At 38.4% G+C, this 27,059-nt stretch overlaps 1 long non-coding RNA gene and 1 other non-coding gene across 2 annotated transcripts in view; both read right to left on the bottom strand.

The window, feature by feature from the left end:
- The window catches only part of LOC147271910 (uncharacterized), a 149,232-nt gene that overhangs the window by 108,767 nt on the left and 13,406 nt on the right, over positions 1-27,059 (bottom strand). The gene's annotated exons all lie outside the window — the stretch shown is intronic.
- Positions 3,923-3,994, bottom strand: trnaa-ugc (transfer RNA alanine (anticodon UGC)). The gene has a single exon. It is a non-coding gene; the product is annotated as a tRNA-Ala (tRNA).

Genomic DNA, 27,059 nt, shown 5'->3' with positions numbered 1-27,059 from the left:
ATTGAAGACAAAAAAACCTTCCACACTTAAATCCTGTCTCTAACTTCAAACTGGGGATGAACATTTTTATAATCAATCTGTGTCGATGTGTTGGCCCTGCCATGGACTGGTGACCTGTCCAGGATAAACCCCGCCCCTCACCTGAGGGCTGCTGGGATAGGCTCCACCCCCACGAACCATTGCAGATCATCAATAACCAAAGCTACTAAGGAGGATTACAGAGTTTGGGAGTCAGTGACTTAATAGAGTCTAACAAAGGGTTGAACCTGAATGAGACAGTCACCCTTCAACATGGGGCCATGGCAGAGTGAACCAAGAACACTACAATGGGGGTGAGAGTGGAGCCATGATGGATTCACAGTTCATCACCTCCACCATCATGTGGACCACCTGATCACCTCTCCCTCAACCTCTAAATAACTCATTCCCTGACCGGGAATCGAACCCGGTCCGCAGCGGTGAGAGCGCCGAATCCTAGCCACTAGACCATCAGGGACCACACTGAGCTCTCCAACAACAGAGACTATAGACAATGACTCAAGAACACAGGACTCTGTGGTCTCAGCTTGAGATGCAGAGGGTCCACCAAGACCACCAGACACCTCAGTCCCCTAAAGACAGTCCACCCCCAGGATCCTGCCCCCTCTGCTCCAACTCAGCCCTCCATTCATAACGTGACTTTCGCTACATCCAAATTGCCAAGCGGAAACCTACGTCCTCCTGCTACGACCTAAACATGGCGGCACCACTCAGACACCCTAGAAGATTGGTGGTGAAGCACGACCTCTGCTGGCAGAGCACAGACACCGCAATTAGGTAGACAGCACCAAAGAAAGCCCCACCTGCTGGCCTGACTGTGGTACTGCACTCCACTCTGAACGCACCCTTCATTCATTCTCTATTATTAAGCACGTTAACGCACCTGTACAGGTGTGTTCACATTATATACATATTATATATTTATGCTTGGCCGTTTTTGATGAACTTGGGCGGTACTCTGGTGCAGGGATGAGGTCATGGAGCTGATCTGGGAGCAGTCCTGATGTTAAATGCTGTGATGAAGGACAGTGTGGAGGAAAAATGAGTCAATTTTAAATTGTCAACAGTTCAACGTTGTTGGCAGGACTCCAACCTGAGCAGGGAGACCCCAATGGATTTCTAGTCCATCGCCTTCACCACTCGGCCACAACGACCACATTCACACACTTTTGTAGGAGACTGAAATTAGACAATGAAAGTTCATGTCAGCACAGTCAAACATTTTTTGGCCTCTCTCAAAGACAAACTATTTGTGTGTGTGTGTGTGTGTGTGTGTGTGTGTGTGTGTGTGTGTGTGTGTGTGTGTGTGTGTGTGTCAGTGTTGTGACTGAGCAGTGAAGAAGACGACCTTCTGACTCCATTTTCTTTGTTGCTCTTCTATCAGTTCCTCAGTTTCACTCATCAAGTGAAGCAGCTTTGACAGGTTTACTTCTCTGTGTGCTCACAACTTTGGTCTTTAAACTCCTGACAAACTCACCACGTCACACATTTGGTGAATTAAAGCAACAAATAATGACATCATGATGATTCAGGTTCGGGGGGCACGGCCTGGAGGCAGAGTGGCCGTCTAGCAGAGTTGCTGGTTCAGTTCTCACTTCAGCTGGTGACCATGTTGAAGTGTCCTTGAGCAAGACACTGAGCCCCTCATTGCTCCTGATGACCAGCATCCAAGACCAACAAGCTTCTGATTGGCTCTGATTCTCTGAGCCAAAGTCCAACACAGGAAACAGAAACTCTTGAGTTTGTCTCACTTTTTTTTAAAGAAACTCAGCACAGGACAGTGATAGGAGGCTTGTTTCCTTGATGTGGGCTTCACCTCCACTGTTGTCCACATTTAAATGCTGGCTGATGCTGGTCCCCTGTTGAAACCTGGACCAGACCAGGGACCTTCAGACCTACAGTCTAACGCTGTTCCAGCATTGGATGAAAGAGACTGGTGCTCTCATCTTCTTCAACATTGACTTGTTCTACCAGGACAAGAGAATCTGAGCTTGGATGTCATTTAGCAGTCAAAGGCTTGTTAAACTGGTCAACATCAGCTGGTGTTCACTCTGATGATGTAGCGATGGTCTGGATTCTTCCTTCTGGAGCACCAAGCTGCTGGGAAGAAGCCTGATGATGTCAGAGTTGTGTTCAGTGGCTCCTGCTGGGTCCATTTCTGACAAATGGGCTCCAAAGAGTTCAGCTGTTTCAAAGGCTCAGAGAAAGCAGCACATCATGGTGGTCAGCAGACGAGGTGGCCGAGTGGTTAAGGTGATGGACTGCTGATCCATTGAGCTCTGCAGGCGTGGGTTCCAATCCCATCCTCGTCGTAGGAGACTTTGGTTTCTGCTCCTAGATTCTGGAACGACTCTGAACTGTGAGGCTTTTCAAGAGGAGATCCTGCAGCACCAGAGAGCTTTAAAGGTTCGTTCCACCAAAATACTTTCTAATTTATAGTTTTAAAGGTTCGTTCCACCAAAATACTTTCTAATTTATAGTTTTAAAGGTTCATTCCACCAAAATACTTTCTAATTTATAGTTTTAAAGGTTCATTCCACCAAAATACTGCTTCCTGTCCAACTTCTCAGTTTTAAAGGTTCCTTCAGTTGAGGGATCCTGGTTCTGTGTGAGGGGTTGAGGGTCGATATGGGATGATGAGGAAGATTTCATGTCACGATGGTCCTGCTAAAGTAACTGTGAGTCATGAAATCAAACAATGTCATCAAAATATGCTTGAACTCTTAAAATGGCAATAAAATCTACTGGAATCATTTTACCACAAACACTTTTATTGTGTTTTTGTGAGCATCATTTTTCAAACATTATAACATAAACTTTAAAAAGGGTCCATTCACTAACACTCTTACTTGAAGGTAGTCACTGATGTCAGTAAATAGCTGATAAAGATTTGTGTTCATGTTTTAGTTCTCTACTCTGACCTGTGCTGAGACACTGGACCAGAGAGGAAGACCTGCTCAGCCTCCTGCATGGACCAGTTCTGCAGCTCAGTGATGACGACGAGGGATTCAGCATTGAGTTCATTTTTAAACTTTTTGGAGGAAACAACTGTAAATTAACCAGCAGTTACTGGTGATGCTTCACAGTTTCCAAGCTCAAACGGCCTCCTGCTTGTTGGACTCACAATTTCCAAAAATTGTAGACATCAAAAGTCAAATCATGTTTTTGTTTGGTTTTGTGTTGTTTGTTTTTTACTGGAGGAAAACTTCAAATTGTGATGATGTGTCTGACTTAGAAACTGAACCCCCAAAAATCAAAAAGTCTCCTTCTTCTGTGCCGTGATCTCTGAGCTGATCATGATTGATCTCATCAATAATCCTTGGCAGCCGACCAGTCACACACAGCCCCCCCCCCCACACACAAACACACACTGAGACATGCAGCAGCTCACAGTAACTGCCTCAGTCACACAGCAGATAGACTCCTTTCTATAACAAGATAAGCAGTAGAAATGGATGGAAGTGATGATGAACAGGTGATTTGTCCAAAAGTCAACATCAGATTCATTTCCAATCTGTGGAAGCAGTTTCATCTTGAGGTTCCAGGTAAGAACAGCCAGCTGTGGGCTGACACACATCTCTTCAGGAGCACTTCTATGCTCCAAACTTGACAGGTTGAATTGTGTCTGTATTCTGAGGGCAGCAGGAGGACGGAGGAGTGAGGACACACACTTTTGGAACTGAGAGCAGCTGTGTGTGGGATTTCCCCTCCAAAGATAAAACCAGCTCCTTCATGCTGGCTATGAAGGCTCACAGTCACACTGACCCTGCTCCAAATACTTTGATATGCAACAGACTGGTTTCTCTTCTGGTAGTTTGTTATCAACTTTTGTCACATTTATGGATCACTTGAGCTGATAAGATGAAGGCTCCAAAGGACCAGCTGGAGATGCTGGGGATTGAACCCGGGGCCTCATACATGCAAAGCATGCGCTCTACCACTGAGCTACATCCCCTCTGGTAGAGACACTGTTTAACTGATGCACCAACACAAATGTAGAAACAACATTTTTTAATTATTATTCTTAATTTTAGGGATAAAAAGGAAGTCAGCCTGTGATCTCAAAGGCTCTGTGATCTCAGTAGTTTCACTGTGATGTCAGCCCACACAACCTTAGACCACAGAGGCAAGTCAGGCTCCAGGAAGCTGAGGCTGCTCCGTTCTCAGTCCAGTCCAGAGTGAAGGTTTCCCTCTCAGAAGCTTTCCAATCCAGCCCAGATCCTCTCTGACTAGCAGGAGTCTTTGACCAGGAAATGAGAATTATATTGAACGTCTGCTCATCCTCAGAATGAAGTAAAGTATTTGTGTTCCTAAAATAATCTCCAGATGCTAAGATCAATTATTAACATTGATTGACAGCTCTAAACTGACCCAACTGAAGTTTAGCTTGAGCTTTTTAATTTGTTACAAAAGGAAGTATTGGTACAAGTAAAGGCAGGCGAACTTTCCACAAATATTCAGAATTAACTTTGACAACCAAAACATGAACCAAGACGACAAAATAGTGAACATGAAAAAGGAACCAGTCCCACCTTCTTGTGTGTTCCTGCTGAAGTAAATGTTTATGAAGATTTGTTGTGTTCTTTTTCCAAATGTCCAGCCAGCATTGCAGGTCTCAGGAGGAGGAGCCACTTCAGCAGGATCTGTGGGACAAATCCCCCCACGGTGAGACCTGTCCAACTCCCTGCAGCTCTGCAAGTGTTACCAACTCTTCATTCCAGCTGTTTGGTTGAATCCCATTTTTTCACCTTTGAACCTTTTGAACACTGATGAGGAGGTGAGGCTGGAGGCAAAACCACAACCTCACGTCAGCTCACAGGATGAACCAAAATGCCAGACACTTCCTGTCACTGCTCCAGCACCACCTGTCTCCCCTCCATGTCTTAACCATCTGTGCAGCTTCCTGCTGTCCCTGGACCCTCACAGGTGATCGCTCCACCTGGAGCCTCACAGATGGGTTCTAACCTCCCAATACCTGCAGCCCAGCCTCGACCCACTCAGACACAGTCACCCGTTCAAGCTGGGCCTGGTACCACACTCCAGTACAGACAGAGAGAAAGAAGACACACGGGATCCTTTGAAGAAAATGTAATAAAGACAGGAAGCCCCATCACATTGTCAGTGTTTCAGTGACTAGTGACTTCAGTGTCTATACTATAGACAATGACTCAAGAACACATTGTCTATACTATAGACAATGTGTTCTTGAGTCATTGTCTATACTAAAGACAATGACTCAAGAACACAGGACTCTGTGGTCTCAGCTTGAGATGCAGAGGGTCCACCAAGACCACCAGACACCTCAGCCTCCTAAAACCAGTGCACCCCCAGGATCCTGCCCCCCTCTGCTCCAACTCAGCCCTCCATTCATAACTGACTTTGTCTCAGTCTCTTCACAATGCCAGTCACTGAAACACTGACAATGTGATGGGGCTTCCTGTCTTTAATGCATTTTCTTCAAAGGATCCCGTGTGTCTTCTTTCTCTCTGTCTGTACAGCAGTGTGGTACCAGGCCCAGCTTGAATGGGTGACTGTGTCTGAGTGGGTCAAGGATGGGTTTGGGCGCTCTCACCGCCGCGGCCTGGGTTCGATTCCCGGTCAGGGAATGAGTTATTTAGAGGTTGAGGGAGAGGTGATCAGGTGGTCCACATGATGGTGGAGGTGATGAACTGTGAATCCATCATGGCTCCACTCTCACCCCCATTGTAGTGTTCTTGGTTCACTCTGCCATGGCCCCATGTTGAAGGGTGACTGTCTCATTCAGGTTCAACCCTTTGTTAGACTCTATTAAGTCACTGACTCCTGCAAGGACAAACTCTGTAATCCTCCTTAGTAGCTTTGGCTCCTTGCAGCACAGAAAGTCCATTCACTGATGTAGGAACTGGAAAACTTAGAGCTCCGTTCCTTCCTCCATTGAGCAGAACAAACACAGAAAAGAGAGCAGTTCTTCCTACAGTTCTCAGAAAGTCTGAGGGCACCAAAGAAAGGAGGGAAATGCAATCAATGTTGAATTATTTTACATTTCTTATATTTGATCAAAGATAGAACTTAATAAGCGTCCGTGGGAATTGTTGGGTGTAAATTCATTTAGGGAGTGTTGAACTGGACCTGTTCTTCTTGTAAAGTGTAACTTTTGTTGTTATTTGGTGCTTTACAGGGTGATGACTTGACTTCATTGCAGCTTTGACCTGAGCAGGTGTTCATCCACATCTCAGTAACAGGGGACACTTTATCACAGCAGTGGACAAACATCAGCATTCATCACCCAACAGCTCCTCTGATCAACAGAACAAGCTGAAGTATTCTGAGAAGGAGGGCATGGATCCCTCTACCTCTCACATGCTAAGCTAGCACTCTACCATTGGAGCTAAGTCCCCTTTTGAGCTTCCATTTGAGTTTTCTGTTCCCATCTCTATGGTAACGGTCAGTTTTACAGTCATGTAGTGAGTTGCTAAAAACCTCAAAATGATGCTTACATTTTTGTTGTGACAGTTGCTATGAAATCAAAAATGATACGACAGTGATGTAGTGAGAGTTGCTACTAACCTAAGAAATGATGCTACAGTGATGTAGTGAGAGTTGCTGCTAACCTGAAAATGATGCTAAAGTGATGTAATGAGAGTTGCTACGAAGCTAACAAATGATGCTACAGTGATGAAGTGAGAGTTGCTTCTATGCTCAAAATGATGCTGACTGTGATGTAGTGAGAGTTGCTACTAACCTCAAAATGATGCTAAAGTGATGTAATGAGAGTTGCTACTAACCTAAGAAATGATGCTACAGTGATGTAATGAGAGTTGCTACTATGCTAAAAAATAATGCTGACAGTCATGTAGTGAGAGTTGCTACTATCCTCAGAATGATGCTACAGTGATGTAGTAAGAGTTGCAAAAAATCTCAAAATGATGCTACAGTGATGTAGTAAGAGTTGCTACTAACCTGAAAATGATGCTGTCAGTAATGTAGTGAGAGTTGCTACGAACCTCAAAATTATGCTACAGTACTGTAGTAAGAGTTACTAAAAATCTCAAATTGATGCTACAGTGATGTAGTAAGAGTTGCTACGAACCTCAAAATGATGCTCCAGTGATGTGGTGAGAGTTTCTTAAAATCTCAAAATGATGCGACAGTGATGTAGTGAGAGTTGATACTAATCTCAAAAAGATGCTGACAGTCATGTGGTTAGAGTTGCGAGTAACCTTAAAATAAGGCAACAGTAATGTAGTAAGAGTTGCTACGAATATAAAAATAATGCGACAGTGATGTCAGAAGAATTGCTAATAAACTCAAAATGATGCTAACAGTAATGTCATGATAGTTGCTATAAACTCAGAGTGATGCTGACAGTAATGTAGTAAGAGTTGATACTTACCTCCAAATTATGCAATAGTAATGTAGTAAGAGTTGCTACGAACCTCCAAATAATGCAACAGTGATGTCGGAAGAATTGCTAATGATCTCAAAATGATGCGACAGTGACGTAGTAATAATTGAAATGGACTCAAAATGATGCTAACTGTAATGTAGTGAAAGTTTCGAATAACCTCAAAGTGATGCTTACAGTAATGTAGTAAGAGCTGCTACGAACCTAAAAATAAAGTGACAGTGATGTCAGAAGAATTGCTAATGAACTCAAAATGATGCTAACAGTAATGTAGTGATAGTTGCTAATAAACTTAAAGTGATGATGACAGTAATCTAGTAAGTGTTTCGAACAAACTCAAAGTGATGCTGACAGTAATGTAGTAAGAGTTGTTACGAACCTTAAAATAATGCAACAGTAATGTAGTAAGAGTTGCTACCAACCTCAAAATAATGCGACAGTGATGTCGGAAGAATTGCTAATGATCTCAAAATGATGCGACAGTGATGTAGTAAGAATTGCTAATGAACTCAAAAAGATGCTAATAGTAATGTAGTGATAGTTGCTAATAAACTCAGTGAAGCTTACAGCAATGTAGTAAGAGTTTCGAACAACCTCAAAGTGATGCTGACATTCATGTAGTAAGAGTTCCTACTGACCTCAAAACAATGCAATAGTAATGTAGTAAGAGTTGCTACAAACCTCTAAATAATGCGACAGTGATGTCCGAAGAATTGCTAATTATCTCAAAACGATGCGACAGTGATGTAGTAAGAATTGGTAATGATCTCAAAATGATGCTACAGTGATGGAGTAAGAATTGCTAATGAACTCAAAATGATGCGACAGTGATGGAGTAAGAATTGCTAATGAACTCAAAATGATGCTAACAGTAATGGAGTGAAAGTTTCGAATAACCTCAAAATGATGCTGACAGTCATGCAGTAAGAGCTGCTAGTAACCTCAAAATAATGCAACAGTAATGTAGTAAGAGTTGCTACGAATATCAAAATAATGCGACAGTGATGTCTGAAGAATTGCTCATGAACTCAAAATGATGCCAAAAGTGATGTTGTGAAAGTTTCGAATAACCTCAAAGTGATGTTGACAGTCATGTGGTTCGAGTTGTGAGTAAGCTAAAAATGATGCTGACAGTAACGTAGTAAGAGTTGCTACGAACCTCAAAATAATGCGACAGTGATGTCGGAAGAATTGCTAATGATCTCAAAATGATGCTACAGTGATGGAGTAAGAATTGCTAATAAACTCAAAATGATGCGACAGTGATGGAGTAAGAATTGCTAATGAACTCAAAATGATGCTAACAGTAATGTAGTGAAAGTTTCGAATAACCTCAAAGTGATGCTGACAGTCATGTGGCTACAGTTGCGAGTAACCTAAAAATGATGCTGACAGTGATGTCGTAAGAATTGCTAATGAACTCAAAAAGATGCTAACAGTAACGTAGTGATAGTTGCTAATAAATTCAGTGATGCTTACAGTAATGTGGTAACTGTTTCAAACAACCTCAAAGTGATGCTGACAGTCATGTACTAAGAGTTGCTACGAACCTCAAAATAATGTGACAGTGATGTCAGAAGAATTGCTAATGATCTCAAAATGTTGCGAAAGTGATGTAGTAAGAATTGCTAATGAACTCAAAATGATGCTAACAGTAATGTAGTGATAGTTGCTAATCAAGTCAGTGATGCTTACAGTAATGTAGTAAGTGTTTCGAATAACCTCAAAGTGATGCTGACAGTCATGTAGCAAGAGTTGCTACGAACCTCAAAATAATAAGACAGTGATGTCGGAAGAATTGCAAATGATCTCAAAATGATGCGACAGTGATGTAGTAAGAATTGCTAATGAACTCAAAATGATGCGAACAGTAATGAAGTGAAACTTTCGAATAACCTCAAAGTGATGCTGACAGTCATGTCGTAAGTGTTGCTACAAACCTCAAAATAATGCGACAGTAATGTAGTTAAAGTTGCTACGAACCTCAAAATATTGCGACAGTGATGTCGGAAGAATTGCAAATGAATTCAAAATGATGCTAACAGTAATGTAGTGATAGTTGCTAATCAAGTCAGTGATGCTTACAGTAATGTAGTAAGTGTTTCGAACAACCTCAAAGTGATGCTGACAGTCATGTACTAAGAGTTGCTACGAACCTCAAAATAATGCGACAGTGATGTCAGAAGAATTGGTAATGATCTCAAAATGATGCTAACAGTAATGGAGTGAACGTTTCGAACAATCTCAAAGTGATGCTGAGAGTCATGTAGTAAGAGTTCCTACGAATCTTAAAATAATGCAACAGTGATGTCAGAAGAATTGCTAATGATCTCAAAATGATGCGACAGTGATGTCGGAAGAATTGCTAATGAACTCAAAATGATGCTAAGATTAATGGAGTGAAAGTTTCGAATAACCTCAAAGTGATGCTGACAGTCATGTAGTAAGAGTTGCTACAAACCTTAAAATCATGCAGAAGTAAAGTAGTAAGAGTTGCTACTAACCTGAATTTAATGCTACAGTGATGTAAGAATTTCTATTAAACTCAAAATGATGCCAACAGTAATGTAGTGATAGTTGCTAATCAACTCAGTGATGCTTACAGTAATGTAGTAAGAGTTGCTACGAACCTCAAAATAATGCGATGGTGATGTCGGAAGAATTGCTAATGAACTCAAGATGATGCTAACAGTAATGTAGTGGTAGTTGCTAATCAAGTCAGTGATGCTTACAGTAATGTAGTAAGTGTTTCGAACAATCTCAAAGTGATGCTGACAGTCATGTAGTAAGAGTTGCTAAGAACCTCAAAATAATGCGACAGTGATGTCAGAAGAATTGCTAATGATCTCAAAATGATGTGACAGTGATTTCGTAAGAATTGCCAATGAACTCAAAATGATGCTAATATTAATGGAGTGAAAGTTTCGAATAACCTCAAAGAGATGCTGACGGTCATGTCGTAAGAGTTGCTACGGACCTCAAAATGATGCGACAGTAATGTAGAAAAAGTTGCTACGAACCTCAAAAAAATGCGACAGTGATGTCAGAAGAATTGCTAATGATCTCAAATTGATGCTACTGTGATTTAGTAAGAAATGCTAATGAACTCAAAATGATGCTAACAGTAATGGAGTGAAAGTTTCGAGTAACCTCAAAGTGATGCTGAAAGTTATGTGGTTTGTGTTGCGAGGAAATAAAAAATGATGCTGACAGTGATGTCGTAAGAATTGCTATTGAACTCAAAACGATGCTAACAGTAATGAAGTGATAGTTGCTAATCAACTCAGTGATGCTTACAGTAATGTAGTAAGAGTTTCGAACAACCTCAAAGTGATGCTGACAGTCATGTTGTAAGAGTTGCTACGAACCTAAAAAATAATGCGACAGTGATGTCAGAAGAATTGCTACGAACATCAAAATAATGCGACAGTGATGTCAGAAGAATTGCTAATGATCTCAAAATGATGCGACAGTGATGTAGTAAGAATTGCTTATGAACTCAAAATAATGCGACAGTAATGTCGAAAAAGTTGCTACGAACCTAAAAATATTGCGACAGTGATGTCAGATAAATTGCGAAAGATCTCAAAATGATGCGACAGTGATTTAGTAAGAATTACTAATCAACTCAAAATGATGCTAACAGTAATGGAGTGAAAGTTTCGAAGAACCTCAAAGTGATGCTGACAGTCATGTAGTAAGAGTTGCTACGAACCTCAAAATAATGCGACAGTGATGTCGGAAGAATTGCTAATGAACTCAAGATGATGCTAACCGTAATGTAGTGATAGTTGCTAATCAACTCAGTGATGCTTACAGTAATGTACTAAGTGTTTCGAACACCTCAAAGTGATGCTGACAGTCATGCAGTAAGAGTTGCTATGAACCTCAAAATAATGCGACAGTGATGTCAGAAGAATTGCTAAAGATCTCAAAATGATGCGACAGTGATGTAGTAAGAATTGCTAATGAACTCAAAATGATGCTAACAGTAATGGAGTGAAAGTTTCGAATAACCTCAAAGTGATGCTGACGATCATGTGGTAGGAGTTGCTACGAACCTCAAAATAATGCGACAGTAATGTAGAAAAAGTTGCTAAGAAACCTAAAAATATTGCGACAGTGATGTCCGATGAATTGCTAAAGATCTCAAAATGATGCGACAGTGATTTAGTAAGAATTGCAAATAAACTCAAAATGATGCTAACAGTAATGGAGTGAATGTTTCGAATAACCTCAAAGTGATGCTGACAGTCATGTAGTAAGAGTTAATACGAAACTCAAATATTGCGACAGTGATGTCGGAAGAATTGCTCATGAACTCAAAATGATGCTAACAGTAATGGAGTGAAAGTTTCGAATAACCTCAAAGTGATGCTGACAGTCATGTAGTAAGAGTTGCTACGAACCTCAAAATAACGCGACAGTAATGGAGTAAAAGTTGCTAGGAACCTCAAAATATTGTGACAGTGATGTCGGAAGAATTGCTAATGAACTCAAAATGATGCTCACAGTAATGGAGTGATAGTTGCTAAGAAACTCAGTGATGCTTACAGTAATGTAGTAAGAGTTTCGAACAAGCTCAAAGTGATGCTGACAGTCATTTAGTAAGAGTTGCTAATGAACTCAATTTAATGCTACAGTGATGTCGTGAGAATTGCTCAACAACTCAAAATGATGCGAACAGTAATGGAGTGAACGTTTCGAATAACCTCATAATGATGCTGACAGTCATGTACTAAGAGTTGCTACGAACCTCAAAATAATGCTACAGTGATGTTGTAAGAATTGCGACGAACCTCAAAATAATGCTACAGTGATGTCGTAAGAATTGCTAATGAACTCAAAATGATGCTAACAGTAATGTAGTGATAGTTGCTAATAAACTCAAAGTTAAGCTGACAATAATGTAGTAAGAATTGCTACGAACCTTAAAATAATGCAACAATAATGTAGTAAGAGTTGCTACGAACCTCAAAATATTGCGACAGTTATGTCAGAAGAACTGCTAATGATCTCAAAATGATGTGGCAGTGATGAAGTAAGAATTGCTAATGAACTCAAAATGATGCTAACAGTAATGTAGTGATAGTTGCTAATCAACTCAGTGATGCTTGCAGTAATGTAGTAAGTGTTTCGAATAACCTCAAAGTGATGCTGACAGTCATGTAGCAAGAGTTGCTACGAACCTCAAAATAATAAGACAGTGATGTAGTAAGAATTGCTAATGAACTCAAAATGATGCTAACAGTAATGAAGTGAAACTTTCGAATAACCTCAAAGTGATGCTGACAGTCATGTCGTAAGTGTTGCTACAAACCTCAAAATAATGTGACAGTAATGTAGTAAAAGTTGCTACGAACCTCAAAATATTGCGACAGTGATGTCGGAAGAATTGCTAATGAATTCAAAATGATGCTAACAGTAATGTAGTGATAGTTGCTAATCAAGTCAGTGATGCTAACAGTAATGTAGTAAGTGTTTCGAACAACCTCAAAGTGATGCTGACAGTCATGTAGTAAGAGTTGCTACGAACATCAAAATAATGCGACAGTGATGTCAGAAGAATTGGTAATGATCTCAAAATGATGCTAACAGTAATGGAGTGAACGTTTCGAACAATCTCAAAGTGATGCTGAGAGTCATGTAGTAAGAGTTCCTACGAATCTTAAAATAATGCAACAGTGATGTCAGAAGAATTGCTAATGATCTCAAAATGATGCGAAAGTGATGTCGGAAGAATTGCTAATGAACTCAAAATGATGCTAAGATTAATGTAGTGAAAGTTTCGAATAACCTCAAAGTGATGCTGACAGTCATGTAGTAAGAGTTGCTACAAACCTTAAAATCATGCAGTCGTAAAGTAGTAAGAGTTGCTACTAACCTGAATTTAATGCGACAGTGATGTAAGAATTTCTATTAAACTCAAAATGATGCCAACAGTAATGTAGTGATAGTTGCTAATCAACTCAGTGATGCTTACAGTAATGTAGTAAGAGTTTCAAACAACCTCAATGTGATGCTGACAGTCATGTAGTAAGAGTTGCTACGAACCTCAAAATATTGCGACAGTGATGTCAGAAGAATTTCTCATGAACTCAAAATGATGCGAAGATTAATGGAGTGAAAGTTTCGAATAACCTCAAAGTGATGCTGACAGTAATTTAGTGATAGTTGAGAATCAACTCAGTGATGCTTACAGTAATGTAGTAAGAGTTGCTACGAACCTCAAAATAATGCGATGGTGATGTCGGAAGAATTGCTAATGAACTCAAGATGATGCTAACAGTAATGTAGTGGTAGTTGCTAATCAAGTCAGTGATGCTTACAGTAATGTAGTAAGTGTTTCGAACAATCTCAAAGTGATGCTGACAGTCATGTAGTAAGAGTTGCTAATGAACTCAATTGAATGCTACTGTGATGTCGTAAGAATTGCTAATGAACTCAAAATGATGCGACAGTGATGTGGTTTGAGTTGCGAGTAAATAAAAAATGAAGCTGACAGTGATGTCGTAAGAATTGATATTGAACTCAAAACGATGCTAACAGTAATGTAGTGATAGTTGCTAATCAACTCAGTGATGCTTTCAGTAATATAGCAAGAGTTTCGAACAACCTCAAAGTGATGCTGACAGTCATGTAGTAAGTGTTGCAACGAACCTTAAAATAATGCGACAGTAATGTAGTAAAAGTTGCTACGAACCTCAAAATATTGCGACAGTGATGTCGGAAGAATTTCTAATGAACTCAAAATGATGCGACAGTGATGTCGTAAGAATTGCTAATGAACTCAAGATGATGGTAAAAGTAATGTAGGGATAGTTGCTAATAAACTCAGTGATGCTTACAGTAATGTTGTAAGAGTTTCAAACAATCTCAAAGTGATGCTGACAGTCATGTAGTAAGAGTTGCTAATGAACTCAGTTGAATGCTACTGTGATGTCGTAAGAATTGCTAATGAACTCAAAATGATGCTAACAGTTATGTTAGTTAAGTTTCGAATAACCTCAAAGTGATGCAGACAGTCATGTAGTGATAGTTGCTAATAAACTCAAAGTGATTCTGACAGTAATGTAGTAAGAGTTGCTACGAACCTTTAAATAATGCAACAGTAATGTAGTAAGAGTTGCTACGAACCTTAAAATAATGCAAACATAATGTAGTAAGAGTTGCTACGAACCTCAAAATAATGTGACAGTGATGTCAGAAGAATTGCTAAAGATCTCAATATGATGCGACAGTGATTTAGTAAGAATTGCTGGGAAACTCAAAATTATACTAACAGTAATGGAGTGAAAGTTTCGAACAACCTCAAAGTGATGCTGACAGTAATGTAGTAAGAGTTGCTAAGAACCTCAAAATAATGCGACAGTGATGTCGGAAGAATTTCTAATGAACTCAAGATGATGCAAAAAGTAATGCAGTGATAGTTGCTAATCAACTCAGTGATGCTTACAGTAATGTAATAAGTGTTTCGAATAACCTTTAAGTGATGCTGACAGTCATGTAGTAAGAGTTGCTACGAACCTCAAAATAATGCGACAGTGATGTCAGAAGAATTGCTAAAGATCTCAAAATGATGCGACAGTGATTTAGTAAGAATTGCTAATAAACACAAAATGATGCTAACATTAATGGAGTGAAAGTTTCGAATAAACTCAAAGTGATGCTGACAGTCATGTAGTAAGAGTTAATACGAAACTCAAAATATTGCGACAGTGATGTCGGAAGAATTGCTAAAGATCTCAAAATGATGCGACAGTGATTTCGTAAGAATTGCTAATGAACTCAAGATGATGCTAACAGTAATGTAGTGATAGTTGCTAATGAACTCAAAATGATGCTAACAGTAATGGAGTGAAAGTTTCGAATAACCTCAAAGTGATGCTGACGGTCATGTAGTAGGAGTTGCTACGAACCTCAAAATAATGCGACAGTAATGTAGAAAAAGTTGCTACGAACCTCAAAATATTGCGACAGTGATGTCAGATGAATTGCTAAAGATCTCAAAATGACGCGACAGTGATTTAGTAAGAATTGATATTAAACTCAAAATGATGCTAAAAGTAATGGAGTGAACGTTTCGAACAAACTCAAAGTGATGCTGACAGTAATGTAGTAAGAGTTGCTACGAACCTCAAAATAATGTTACAGTGAAGTCAGAAGAATTGCTAATGATCTCAAAATGATGCAACAGTGATGTAGTAAGAATTGCTAATGAACTCAAAATAATGCTAACAGTAATGGAGTGAAAGTTTTTAATAACCTCAAAGTGATGCTGACAGTCATGTAGTAAGTGTTGCAACGAACCTCAAAATAATGCGACAGTAATGTAGTAAAAGTTGCTACGAACCTCAAAATATTGCGACAGTGATGTCGGAAGAATTTCTAATGAACTCAAGATGATGCTAAATGTAATGTAGTGATAGTTGCGAATCAACTCAGTGATGCTTACAGTAATGTAGTAAGTGTTTCGAACAACCTCAAAGTGATGCTGACAGTCATGTAGTAAGAGTTGCTAAGAACCTCAAAATAATGCGACAGTGATGTCAGAAGAATTGCTAAAGATCTCAAAATGATGCGACAGTGATTTAGTAAGAATTGCTAATAAACTCAAAATGATGCTAACAGTAATGAAGTGAACGTTTCAAACAACCTCAAAGTGATGCTGACAGTCATGTAGTAAGAGTTTCTACGAACCTCATAATAATGCGACAGTGATGTCGCAAAAATTGCTAATGATCTCAAAATGATGCGACAGTGATGTAGTAAGAATTGCTAATGAACTCAAAAGGGTGCTAACAGTAATGGAGTGAAAGTTTCGAATAACGTCAAAGTGATGCCGAAAGTCATGTGGTTTGTGTTGCGAGGAAATAAAAAATGATGCTGACAGCGATGTCGTAAGAATTGCTATTGAACTCAAAACGATGCTAACAGTAATGTAGTGAAAGTTGCTAATCAACTCAGTGATGCTTACAGTAATGTAGTAAGAGTTTCGAACAACCTCAAAATGATGCTGACAGTCATGTAGTAAGTGTTGCAACGAACCTTAAAATTATGCGACAGTAATATAGTAAAAGGTGCTACGAACCTCAAAATATTGTGACAGTGATGTCGGAAGAATTGCTAATGATCTCAAAATGATGCTACTGTGATTTAGTAAGAATTGCTAATGAACTCAAAATGATGCTAACAGTAATGGAGTGAAAGTTTCGAGTAACCTCAAAGTGATGCTGAAAGTCATGTGGTTTGTGTTGCGAGGAAATAAAAAATGATGCTGACAGCGATGTCGTAAGAATTGCTATTGAACTCAAAACGATGCTAACAGTAATGTAGTGATAGTTGCTAATCAACTCAGTGATGCTTACAGTAATGTAGTAAGAGTTTCGAACAACCTCAAAGTGATGCTGACAGTCATGTAGTAAGAGTTGCTACGAACCTAAAAAATAATGCGACAGTGATGTCAGAAGAATTGCTACGAAAATCAAAATAATGCGACAGTGATGTCAGAAGAATTGCTAATGATCTCAAAATGATGCGACAGTGATGTAGTAAGAATTGCTTATGAACTCAAAATGATGCTAACAGTAATGGAGTGAAAGTTTCGAAGAACCTCAAAGTGATGCTGACAGTCATGTAGTAAGAGTTGCTACGAACCTCAAAATAATGCGACAGTGATGTCGGAAGAATTGCTAATGAACTCAAGATGATGCTAACCGTAATGTAGTGATTGTTGCTAATCAACTCAGTGATGCTTACAGTAATGTACTAAGTGTTTCGAACACCTCAAAGTGATGCTGACAGTCATGCAGTAAGAGTTACTACGAACCTCAAAATAATGCGACAGTGATGTCAAAAGAATTGCTTAAGATCTCAAAATGATGCGACAGTGATTTCGTAAGAATTGCTAATGAACTCAAAATGATGCTAACAGTAATGGAGTGAACGTTTCGAATAACCTCAAAGTGATGCTGACAGTCATGTAGTAAGAGTTTCTACGAACCTCAAAATAATGCAACAGTGATGTCAGAAGAATTGCTTATGATCTCAAAATGATGCGACAGTGATGTAGTAAGAATTGCTAATGAACTCAAAATGATGCTAACAGTAATGGAGTGAACGTTTCGAACAACCTCAAAGTGATGCTGACAGTAATGTAGTAAGAGTTGCGACGAACCTCAAAAAAATGCGACAGTGATGTCAGAAGAATTGCGAATGATCTCAAAATGATGCTACAGTGATTTAGTAAGAATTGCTAATGAACTCAAAATGATGCTAACATGAATGGAGTGAAAGTTTCGAATAACCTCAAAGTGATGCTGACAGTCATGTAGTAAGTGTTTCGAACAACTTCAAAGTGATGCTAACAGTCATGTAGTAAGAGTTGCTAATGAACTCAATTTAATGCTACTGTGATGTCGACAGTCATGTAGTAAGAGTTGCTACGAACCTCAAAATAATGCGACAGTGATGTCAGAAGAATTGCTAAAGATCTCAAAATGATGCGACAGTGATGTAGAAAGAATTGCTAATGAACTCAAAATGATGCTGACAGTAATGGAGTGAAAGTTTCGAATAACCTCAAAGTGATGCTGACGATCATGTGGTACGAGTTGCTACGAACCTCAAAATAATGCGACAGTAATGTAGAAAAAGTTGCTAAGAAACCTAAAAATATTGCGACAGTGATGTCAGATGAATTGCTAAAGATCTCAAAATGATGCGACAGTGATTTAGTCAGAATTGCTAATAAACTCAAAATGATGCTGACAGTAATGGAGTGAACGTTTCGAACAACCTCAAAGTGATGCTGACAGTCATGTAGTAAGAGTTAATACGAACCTCAAAATATTGCGACAGTGATGTCGGAAGAATTGCTAATGATCTCAAAATGATGCGACAGTGATGTCGTAAGAATTGCTATTGAACTCAAAACGATGCGAACAGTAATGTATTAATAGTTGCTAATCAACTCAGTGATGCTTACAGTTATGTAGTAAGAGTTTCGAGCAACCTCAAAGTGATGCTGACAGTCATGTAGTACGTGTTGCAACGAACCTTAAAATAATGCGACAGTAATGTAGTAAAAGTTGCTACGAACCTCAAAATATTGCGACAGTGATGTCGGAAGAATTTCTAATGAACTCAAGATGATGCAAAAAGTAATGCAGTGATAGTTGCTAATCAACTCAGTGATGCTTCCAATAATGTAGTAAGTGTTTCGAATAACCTAAAAGTGATGCTGACAGTCATGTAGGAAGAGTTGCTACGAACCTCAAAATAATGCGACAGTGATGTCAGAAGAATTGCTACACATCTCAAAATGATGCGACAGCGATTTAGTAAGAATTGCTAATAAACTCAAAATGATGCTAAAAGTAATGGAGTGAACGTTTCGAACAAACTCAAAGTGATGCTGACAGTAATGTAGTAAGAGTTGCTACGAACCTCAAAATAATGTTTCAGTGATGTCGGAAGAATTGCTAATGATCTCAAAATGATGCGACAGTGATGTAGTAAGAATTGCTAATGAACTCAAAATAATGCTAACAGTAATGGAGTGAAAGTTTCGAATAACCTCAAAGTGATGCTGACAGTCATGTAGTAAGTGTTGCAACGAACCTCAAAATAATGCGACGGTAATGTAGTAAAAGTTGCTACGAACCTCAAAATATTGCGACAGTGATGTCAGAAGAATTTCAAATGAACTCAAGATGATGCTAACAGTAATGCAGTGATATTTGCTAATCAACTCAGTGATGCTTCCAGTAATGTAGTAAGTGTTTCGAATAACCTCAAAGTGATGCTGATGGTCATGTAGAAAGAGTTGCTACGAACCTTAAAATAATGCGACAGTCATGTAGAAAATGTTGCTACGAACCTCAAAATATTGTGACAGTGATGTCAGATGAATTGCTTAAGATCTCAAAATTATGCGACAGTGATTTAGTAAGAATTGATAATAAACTCAAAATGATGCTAACAGTAAAGGAGTGAACGTTTCGAATAACCTCAAAGTGATGCTGACAGTAATGCAGTAAGAGTTGCTACGAACCTCAAAATAATGCGACAGTGATGTCAGAAGAATTGCTAAAGATCTCAATATGATGCGACAGTGATTTAGTAAGAATTGCTAGGAAACTCAAAATTATACTAACAGTAATGGAGTGAAAGTTTCGAACAACCTCAAAGTGATGCTGACAGTAATGTAGTAAGAGTTGCTAAGAACCTCAAAATAATGCGACAGTGATGTCGGAAGAATTTCTAATGAACTCAAGATGATGCAAAAAGTAATGCAGTGATAGTTGCTAATCAACTCAGTGATGCTTACAGTAATGTAATAAGTGTTTCGAATAACCTTTAAGTGATGCTGACAGTCATGTAGTAAGAGTTGCTACGAACCTCAAAATAATGCGACAGTGATGTCAGAAGAATTGCTAAAGATCTCAAAATGATGCGACAGTGATTTAGTAAGAATTGCTAATAAACACAAAATGATGCTAACATTAATGGAGTGAAAGTTTCGAATAAACTCAAAGTGATGCTGACAGTCATGTAGTAAGAGTTAATACGAAGCTCAAAATATTGCGACAGTGATGTCGGAAGAATTGCTAAAGATCTCAAAATGATGCGACAGTGATTTCGTAAGAATTGCTAATGAACTCAAGATGATGCTAACAGTAATGTAGTGATAGTTGCTAATGAACTCAAAATGATGCTAACAGTAATGGAGTGAAAGTTTCGAATAACCTCAAAGTGATGCTGACGGTCATGTAGTAGGAGTTGCTACGAACCTCAAAATAATGCGACAGTAATGTAGAAAAAGTTGCTACGAACCTCAAAATATTGCGACAGTGATGTCAGATGAATTGCTAAAGATCTCAAAATGACGCGACAGTAATTTAGTAAGAATTGATATTAAACTCAAAATGATGCTAAAAGTAATGGAGTGAACGTTTCGAACAAACTCAAAGTGATGCTGACAGTAATGTAGTAAGAGTTGCTACGAACCTCAAAATAATGTTACAGTGAAGTCAGAAGAATTGCTAATGATCTCAAAATGATGCAACAGTGATGTAGTAAGAATTGCTAATGAACTCAAAATAATGCTAACAGTAATGGAGTGAAAGTTTTGAATAACCTCAAAGTGATGCTGACAGTCATGTAGTAAGTGTTGCAACGAACCTCAAAATAATGCGACAGTAATGTAGTAAAAGTTGCTACGAACCTCAAAATATTGCGACAGTGATGTCGGAAGAATTTCTAATGAACTCAAGATGATGCTAAATGTAATGTAGTGATAGTTGCGAATCAACTCAGTGATGCTTACAGTAATGTAGTAAGTGTTTCGAACAACCTCAAAGTGATGCTGACAGTCATGTAGTAAGAGTTGCTAAGAACCTCAAAATAATGCGACAGTGATGTCAGAAGAATTGCTAAAGATCTCAAAATGATGCGACAGTGATTTAGTAAGAATTGCTAATAAACTCAAAATGATGCTAACAGTAATGAAGTGAACGTTTCAAACAACCTCAAAGTGATGCTGACAGTCATGTAGTAAGAGTTTCTACGAACCTCATAATAATGCGACAGTGATGTCGCAAAAATTGCTAATGATCTCAAAATGATGCGACAGTGATGTAGTAAGAATTGCTAATGAACTCAAAAGGGTGCTAACAGTAATGGAGTGAAAGTTTCGAATAACGTCAAAGTGATGCTGAAAGTCATGTGGTTTGTGTTGCGAGGAAATAAAAAATGATGCTGACAGCGATGTCGTAAGAATTGCTATTGAACTCAAAACGATGCTAACAGTAATGTAGTGAAAGTTGCTAATCAACTCAGTGATGCTTCCAGTAATGTAGTAAGAGTTTCGAACAACCTCAAAATGATGCTGACAGTCATTTAGTAAGAGTTGCTACGAACCTTAAAATAATGCGACAGTCATGTAGAAAATGTTGCTACGAACCTCAAAATATTGTGACAGTGATGTCAGATGAATTTCTAATGAACTCAAGATGATGCTAACAGTAATGCAGTGATATTTGCTAATCAACTCAGTGATGCTTCCAGTAATGTAGTAAGTGTTTCGAATAACCTCAAAGTGATGCTGATGGTCATGTAGAAAGAGTTGCTACGAACCTTAAAATAATGCGACAGTCATGTAGAAAATGTTGCTACGAACCTCAAAATATTGTGACAGTGATGTCAGATGAATTGCTTAAGATCTCAAAATTATGCGACAGTGATTTAGTAAGAATTGATAATAAACTCAAAATGATGCTAACAGTAAAGGAGTGAACGTTTCGAATAACCTCAAAGTGATGCTGACAGTAATGCAGTAAGAGTTGCTACGAACCTCAAAATAATGCGACAGTGATGTCAGAAGAATTGCTAATGATCTCAAAATGATGCGACAGTGATGTCGTAAGAATTGCTATTGAACTCAAAACGATGCGAACAGTAATGTATTGATAGTCGCTAATCAACTCAGTGATGCTTACAGTTATGTAGTAAGAGTTTCGAGCAACCTCAAAGTGATGCTGACAGTCATGTAGTACGTGTTGCAACGAACCTTAAAATAATGCGACAGTAATGTAGTAAAAGTTGCTACGAACCTCAAAATATTGCGACAGTGATGTCGGAAGAATTGCAAATGATCTCAAAATGATGCGACAGTGATGTAGTAAGAATTGCTAATGAACTCAAAATGATGCTAACAGTAATGTAGTGATAGTTGCTAATCAACTCAGTGATGCTTCCAGTAATGTAGTAAGTGTTTCGAATAACCTAAAAGTGATGCTGACAGTCATGTAGGAAGAGTTGCTACGAACCTCAAAATAATGTTTCAGTGATGTCGGAAGAATTGCTAATGATCTCAAAATGATGCGACAGTGATGTAGTAAGAATTGCTCATGAACTCAAAATAATGCTAACAGTAATGGAGTGAAAGTTTCGAATAACCTCAAAGTGATGCTGACAGTCATGTAGTAAGTGTTGCAACGAACCTCAAAATAATGCGACGGTAATGTAGTAAAAGTTGCTACGAACCTCAAAATATTGCGACAGTGATGTCAGAAGAATTTCTAATGAACTCAAGATGATGCTAACAGTAATGCAGTGATATTTGCTAATCAACTCAGTGATGCTTCCAGTAATGTAGTAAGTGTTTCGAATAACCTCAAAGTGATGCTGATGGTCATGTAGTAAGAGTTGCTACGAACCTTAAAATAATGCGACAGTCATGTAGAAAATGTTGCTACGAACCTCAAAATATTGTGACAGTGATGTCAGATGAATTGCTTAAGATCTCAAAATTATGCGACAGTGATTTAGTAAGAATTGATAATAAACTCAAAATGATGCTAACAGTAAAGGAGTGAACGTTTCGAATAACCTCAAAGTGATGCTGACAGTAATGCAGTAAGAGTTGCTACGAACCTCAAAATAATGCGACAGTGATGTCAGAAGAATTGCTAATGATCTCAAAATGATGCGACAGTGATGTAGTCAGAATTGCTAATGAACTCAAAATGATGCTAACAGTAATGGAGTGAAAGTTTCGAATAACCTCAAAGTGATGCTGACGATCATGTGGTAGGAGTTGCTACGAAACTCAAAATAATGCGACAGTAATGTTGAAAAAGTTGCTAAGAAACCTAAAAATATTGCGACAGTGATGTCAGATGAATTGCTAATGATCTCAAAATGATGCGACAGTGATGTCGTAAAAGTTGCTACGAACCTCAAAATATTGCGACAGTGATGTCGGAAGAATTCCTAATGAACTCAAAATGATGCTCACAGTAATGTAGTGATAGTTGCTAATAAACTCAGTGATGCTTACAGTAATGTACTAAGTGTTTCGAACAACCTCAAAGTGATGCTGACAGTCATGCAGTAAGAGTTGCTGCGAACCTCAAAATAATGCGACAGTGATGTCAGAAGAATTGCTAATGAACTCAAAATGATGCTACAGTGATTTAGTAAGAACAACTAATGAACTCAAAAGGGTGCTAACAGTAATGGAGTGAAAGTTTCGAATAACCTCAAAGTGATGCTGACAGTCATGTGGTTTGAGTTGCTACGAACCTCAAAATAATGCGACAGTGATGTCAGAAGAATTGCTAATGATCTCAAAATGATGCTACAGTGATTTAGTAAGAATTGCTAATGAACTCAAAATGATGCTACAGTGATTTAGTAAGAAATACTAATGAACTCAAAAGGGTGCTAACAGTAATGGAGTGAAAGTTTCGAATAACCTCAAAGTGATGCTGACAGTCATGTGGTCTGAGTTGCTACGAACCTCAAAATAATGCGACATTGATGTCAGAAGAATTGCTAATGATCTCAAAATGATGCTACAGTGATTTAGTAAGAATTGCTAATGATCTCAAAATGATGCTACAGTGATTTAGTAAGAATTGCGAATGAACTCAAAATGATGCTAACATTAATGGAGTGAAAGTTTCGAATAACCTCAAAGTGATGCTGACAGTCATGTAGTAAGAGTTGTTACGAAACTAAAAAATAATGCGACAGTGATGTCAGAAGAGTTGCTAATGAACTCAAAATGATGCTAACAGTAATGTAGTGATAGTTGCTAATCAACTCAGTGATGCTTACAGTAATGTACTAAGTGTTTCGAACAACCTCACAGTGATGCTGACAGTCATGCAGTAAGAGTTGCTACGAACCTCAAAATAATGCGACAGTGATGTCAGAAGAATTGCTAATGATCTCAAAATGATGCTACAGTGATTTAGTAAGAATTGCTCATGAACTCAAAATGATGCTAACAGTAATGGAGTGAAAGTTTCGAATAACCTTAAAGTGATGCTGACAGTCATGTAGTAAGAGTTGCTACGAACCTCAAAATAATGCGACAGTAATGTAGTAAAAGTTGCTACGAACCTCAAAATATTGCGACAGTGATGTCGGAAGAATTGCTAATGAACTCAAAATGATGCTAACAGTAATGTAGTGATAGTTGCTAATCAACTCAGTGATGCTTACAGTAATGTACTAAGTGTTTCGAACAGCTCAAAGTGATGCTGACAGTCATGCAGTAAGAGTTGCTACGAACCTCAAAATAATGCGACAGTGATGTCAGAAGAATTTCTAAAGATCTCAAAATGATGCGACAGTGATGTAGTAAGAATTGCTAATGAACTCAAAATGATGCTAACAGTAATGGAGTGAAAGTTTCGAATAACCTCAAAGTGATGCTGACGATCATGTGGTAGGAGTTGCTACGAACCTCAAAATAATGCGACAGTAATGTAGAAAAAGTTGCTAAGAAACCTAAAAATATTGCGACAGTGGTGTCAGATGAATTGCTAAAGATCTCAAAATGATGCGACAGTGATTTAGTAAGAATTTCTAATAAACTCAAAATGATGCTAACAGTAATGGAGTGAAAGTTTCGAATAACCTCAAAGTGATGCTGACAGTCATGTAGTAAGAGTTGCTACGAACCTCAAAATAATGCAACGGTAATGTAGTAAAAGTTGCTACGAACCTCAAAATATTGCGACAGTGATGTCGGAAGAATTGCTAATGAACTCAAAATGATGCGACAGTGATTTCGTAAGAATTGCTAATGAAATTAAGATGATGCTAACAGTAATGTAGTGATAGTTGCTAATAAACTCAGTGATGCTTACAGTAATGTAGCAAGAGTTTCGAACAACCTCAAAGTGATGCTGACAGTAATGTAGTGAGAGTTGCTACGAACCTCAAAAAAATGCGACAGTGATGTCAGAAGAATGGCAAATGATCTCAAAATGATGCTACAGTGATTAAGTAAGAATTGCTAATGAACTCAAAATGATGCTAACATTAATGGAGTGAAAGTTTCGAATAACCTCAAATTGATGCTGACAGTCATGTAGTAAGAGTTAATACGAAACTCAAAATATTGCGACAGTGATGTCGGAAGAATTGCTAATGATCTCAAAATGATGCGACAGTCTTGTAGTAAGAATTGCTAATGAACTCAAGATGATGCTAACAGTAATGTAGTAAGAGTTTCGAACAACCTCAAAGTGATGCTGACAGTCATGTAGTAAAAGTTGCTAATAAACTCAGCGATGCTTACAGTAATGTAGTAAGAGTTTTGAACAACCTCAAAGTGATGCTGACAGTCATGTAGTAAAAGTTGCTAATAAACTCAGTGATGCTTACAGTAATGTAGTAAGTGTTTCGAAAACCTTCAAAGTGATGCTGACAGTTATGTAGTAAGAGTTGCTAATGAACTCAATTTAATGCTACTGTGATGTCGTAAGAATTACGAATGAACTCAAAATGATGCTAACAGTTATGGAGTGAAAGTTTTGAATAACCTCAAAGTGATGCTGACAGTAGTGTAGTAAGAGTTGCTACGTACCTCAAAATAATGCGACAGTTATGTCAGAAGAATTACTAAAGATCTCAAAATGATGCGACTGTGATTTAGTAAGAATTGCTAATGAACTCAAACTGATGCTAACAGCAATGGAGTGAACGTTTCGAACAACCTCAAAGTGATGCTGACAGTCATGTAGTAAGAGTTTCTACGAACCTCAAAATAATGTGACAGTGATGTACGAAGAATTGCTAATGATCTGAAAATGATGCGACAGTGATGTAGTAAGAATTGCTAATGAACTCAAAATGATGCTAATAGTAATGGAGTGAAAGTTGCTAATAAATTCAAAGTGGTGCTGACAGTAATGTAGTAAGAGTTGCTACGAACCGTTAAATAATGCAACAGTAATGTAGTAAGAGTTGCTAATGAACTCAATTTAATGCTACTGTGATGTCGTAAGAATTGCTCATGAACTCAAAATGATGCTAAAAGTAATGGAGTGAACGTTTCGAATAAACTCAACGTGATGCTGACAGTCATGTAGTAAGAGTTTCTACGAACCTCAAAATAATGCGACAGTGATGTCGGAAGAATTGCTAATGATCTCAAAATGATGCGACAGTGATTTAGTAAGAATAGCTAATAAACTCAAAATGATGCTAACAGTAATGGAGTGAACGTTTCGAACAACCTCAAAGTGATGCTGACAGTAATGTAGTAAGAGTTGCTACGAACCTCAAAAAAATGCGACAGTGATGTCGTAAGAATTGCTAATGAACTCAAGATGATGCTAACAGTAATGTAGTGATAGTTGCTAATAAACTCAGTGATGCTAACAGTAATGTAGTAAGAGTTTCTACGAACCTCAAAATAATGCGACAGTGATGTCGGAAGAATTGCGAATGATCTCAAAATGATGCGACAGTGATGTCAGAAGAATTGCTAAAGATCTCAAAATGATGCGACAGTGATTAAGTAAGAATTGCTAATGAACTCAAGATGATGCTAACAGTAATGTAGTGATAGTTGCTAATAAACTCAGTGATGCTTACAGTAATGTAGCAAGAGTTTCGAACAACCTCAAAGTGATGCTGACAGTAATGTAGTAAGAGTTGCTACGAACCTCAAAAAAATGCGACAGTGATGTCAGAAGAATTGCTAATGATCTCAAAATGATGCTACAGTGATTAAGTAAGAATTGGTAATGAACTCAAAATGATGCTAACATTAATGGAGTGAAAGTTTCGAATAACCTCAAATTGATGCTGACAGTCATGTAGTAAGAGT

Source organism: Aulostomus chinensis, chromosome 1 (genome assembly GCF_037954235.1).
Source record: "Aulostomus chinensis isolate RoL2024-O1b breed Wild chromosome 1, RoL_Achi_v1.0, whole genome shotgun sequence".
Classification (NCBI taxonomy): Eukaryota; Metazoa; Chordata; class Actinopteri; order Syngnathiformes; family Aulostomidae; genus Aulostomus; species Aulostomus chinensis.
This window is presented reverse-complemented; position numbering and strand designations above follow the sequence as displayed.